At 40.3% G+C, this 4,110-nt stretch overlaps 1 pseudogene; it reads left to right on the top strand.

The window, feature by feature from the left end:
- The first annotated feature begins 373 nt into the window (after nt 1-373).
- Nucleotides 374-2,531, top strand: LOC131534238 (HLA class II histocompatibility antigen, DP alpha 1 chain-like; annotated as a pseudogene).
- The last annotated feature ends 1,579 nt before the right edge of the window (nt 2,532-4,110 follow it).

A 4,110-nucleotide genomic window follows, 5' to 3' on the forward strand; every position in this document is an offset into this window, starting at 1 on the left:
CGCGTCAGGAGGAATGTACACACTCACCAGAATAAACGAGGAAAACTCCGCGGTGAATAAAAAGGCTTGCAGTTAATAAAGAGAGCTTCCAAATTTGGGCAGCACATCTTCTTTAAAACTGTCACGTCTGTACACCAGCCTTCATTGATATAAAAACATAATCCACCGCCTCTCGTTTTCCCCGAGGACTCGGTGACGCGGTCTGCTCTGAACAGCTGGAAGCCCGTTAGATGAAGCGCGCTGTCCGGGATGGCTCCGTTCAGCCAGGTTTCCGTGAAGCAAAGCGCAGCGGAGTTTAAAAGTCCTTGTTTGTGCGGGTGAGGAGTTGTAGTTCGTCTGATTTATTTGCCAGGAGCGGAGATTCGCCAGAAGAATGCTCGGCAGCGGAGTCCTAAACCCCGCTGTCGGAGTTTCACGAGCGCCGGCGCGCTTCCTCGCCTGCGCCGGCTGGAGCGCTTGTATAGGAACGCAGCTCCTCCGATTAAAATGTCCAGTAAAAGGTCTGAATGCTCAAATGTTGGCAGAGAGTTATTTGGTGTGCCGTTTCTGATGTCCAGGAGTTCGTTTCTGGTAAAGCTGATCGGGAAAAAGTTGCTTAAGACAGGACAAACAAACAAAAAAAGAACAAGTACCAAGCAGCGACAAACCATGGCTGCCATCTGCGGCGCCATCTTGTCTTGTAATAATTATGTTTACTGAGTTTATTGAGTATCTTTTAAAAACACTGTTTTAATGCATTAAGCCACGTTAAGCATTTTAAAATGTCCCGCCATCTGGAGATGCCTCTGTAGATGCCACGGTCTGCCTCTGGCATGTGCCGCTATACAGTGGCATCTCCAGCAGTCATGGACTTTCTTCACTGGCCAATCACACAATTCAATGTAATACTGTTTATTTTAAAAACTACATTTCAACAAAATATAAAGCATTTATCATAAAGTGTATTTTTATGTTTGATATTTGCTGCATTTTTGCCTAGGCTGCTTTAGGGACCGTCTGCAAATTTACTTCACAGTACAAAATGAAGGCCAATAATTCATTCAAATTAATGTTTACAGGGCTATAGTAAACGCCTAGTGGGCCTAACTGACTGATTATATTTTGCCAATATCTTGCCTTAGACAATACTTCCAATATTTCTCTTACTGTACATACAGTACACAAGAATTTTACATGAAAAACGAGACTTACGGTAATTTTTTAATTAATCTGCTTATCTTTACATCGTATGCTTTATTAAAAAATGTGTTTATTGAGTTTGGTCTTTTAAAAACACTGTTTTAATGCATTAAACCACGCTAAGGGTTTTAAAATATCCCAGCAGCCGAAAGTGCCGCTGCTATCTTTTACACTGAAATGCCTTCCGTTTGCACTGAAAAGTTCACGCACATCCACATATGAATTCACTTGCATATATGTGATTTATGGGTGTATGCGTGCATCGAGTTTATATGTATGTGCGAGTGTTTATAGGTGTATATGCATGGATCAAGTTTATATGTATATGCGAGTATGTATCGGTGTGTCTGCATGCAGCGAGTTTATATGTATGTGCGTGTGGTTTTGTAGGTGTATATGCATGGATCGAGTTTATACATATAAGCGAGTGTCTATAGGTGTATGCATGCGCTAAGTTTATATGTGAACAATGTGGCATAAATGAGTTTGAAGTTATAAGTTTATATGCATTCATTACTAACATAAGATGTATTGGTATGGATTTCATATTAGTGTGCACGTGTATTTCATCTATATATATTGAACATTCAATAGTATACATGTATATGTGAGTAATTTATAGGTGTATATGCACGTGTTTTATGTATGTATTGATAAGCGAAGTTTGATTTAAATTTTAAGTGGCGCCTCATACATATGTACTGCTGCAGAGTTCAACACAGTTATGTGTGTTCACAGACCCTCCTGAGACGTCCATCTATCTGAGGAACGATGTGCAGCTGGGTGTTGAAAACACGCTCATCTGTCTGGCTTCTTTCCTCCACCTGTCAATGTCTCGTGGGCTAAGAACAATGTGATTGTGACAGAAGATGTGAGTCTGAGTCAGTACCAGCCAAGGAGAGATGGATCCTTCCACGTGTTCTCCTCTCTGAAGATCACTCCTGAAGATAGAGACGTTTACAGCTGCACAGTGAACCACCGAGCGCTCCAGGGCCAACCGCAGACCAGAATATGGAGTAAGAGCCATTTACAAAGAGAATCAAATGAGCTGATTTAAAAACAACAGTATTGATTCTGTGACAAATGAAATACCAAGTGCTGAGAGGATTGTTACAGTGAAAGTGCATCTGCTCAGCAGCTGTTCTAACATTCACATTCATATACTGAATTCATATTACATATACCTCTAATCACCAGGTGTCCCGGAGGCGGCTGCTGTCCTGCCCAGCGTGGGTTCGGCGGTCTTCTGTGGAGTGGGATTGACACTGGGGCTCCTGGGAGTCGCTACTGGACTCTTCTTCCTCATTAAAGCAACTACAACTGACACGCCAGATATGGCCAAAAACATTTAATGCAGTGGACCCAATCAAAGAGAGTTTATCCAGGATTCTGAAGACATTACATTTGCAGTTCATCAGAAGTAATATAAAGAATTCAGAATCTTACTTAATAATTAAAATAAAACACTTTTGCTACCTTCATGCTAAATGTAATTGATTTTGTCATGAGAAGAAAATATGATGGGGGACTAGCTGTCAAAAGCTCTGTCCATCTGACTGAACTGGAAATGGCTGAAAAGTAATACACAGTTACTCAGATGTGATGTTGACAACCATTGCAGTATATAGTATATAGTGTCTGCTGAGCAAAATGAAATGTCAAAATTACATAGTAAGCAAAGTTACATCAAAATCTTTGCCCGTCTTCTCCACCCACAGTCCATTAGCCACTGCTCCTGCAAGTTTTCTGGGAAAAAAATTATGCAAAACTGAATCCATAGAACAATGTCTTTGCCCAACCCCGAAGCCATAGAACAAGGCTTTTACTCAAACCTGAAGCCAGAGAACAAGGCTTTGCCTGAACAGGATATCAGTCCATTTCCCTCGGTTTGATCTGTATTTGTTAAGGCTGTAACACAGTGTCATCAGACTGAAGATTTTCAGAGTGCTGTTCAGGCTTAACTGGATGAAAGAACTGTAGAAAAGGCACCCATCATGTATTAACTTTAATTCCCATAGTAGCATGTAACTACATACACTGTCTGTTCTCTGTGTTAGCCTTAAGCGATCACAGGTCAAACCTTGCTAATGTCCTCTGCTTATGTGTTTCAAACCTAAATATGGTTCGGTATTCCTCATCTCCAAACCCATTTGGACATAATGAGTACAGAAAAATAGCCTCCTTCTTAGCAACTAATAATACCTGTGTAGATCATATGCCATTAATGCCAGCTATAGGGGCACCAACTGGTTTAAAAAATAGAGGAAACACTAAAAAAAAAATGTAGTTTGCAGTTTGTTTTGCAGTTTAGATTTATTGTCCTCTGAAAATAACTCAACATACAGCCATTAATGTGTAAACAGCTGGCAACAAAAGTGAGTACACCTCACAGCGAACATGTCCTAATTGTGCCCAAACTGTCAATATTTTGTGTGACTACCATTATTATGCAGTGCCTTAACCAGTGGCGGCGTTTCACAAAACCGTAGGGTATGGCGGGGGGGGGATATGGGGAGGAAAAAGTGCAAAAAATTCAGTAATTTAACAACACTGCGTCGTTAGCGTTGGTATTGTATCAGACACTTGCACTTAACATTATATCAAAATCAAGCTCAAATTGAGTTTTTGACCAGAGAATGACGGAGATGGAGTATTTTGTCTGTCATAAGAACAGCTGTAACTGTTATCTGAAGCAGCAAGTGCATTGCATTATATGCTTTCATCAACTTTTACAGGTTATATAACTTTGATTGTAGCTATATGGGCGCTTAGTTTTTTCTTGTTGTTTAATAAACTTGGCCAAAATCTCAAATTAAGCGCTTATGCACAGGATATTTAAAACGCGCAGCCTACACAAGTATATACGGCAAATAATTAATTCTTCTCCACTCTTCAAACACACAAAAACATTATCCTTTACTGACATAGTGT

Source organism: Onychostoma macrolepis, chromosome 03, assembly GCF_012432095.1.
Source record: "Onychostoma macrolepis isolate SWU-2019 chromosome 03, ASM1243209v1, whole genome shotgun sequence".
In the NCBI taxonomy this organism is placed as follows: Eukaryota; Metazoa; Chordata; class Actinopteri; order Cypriniformes; family Cyprinidae; genus Onychostoma; species Onychostoma macrolepis.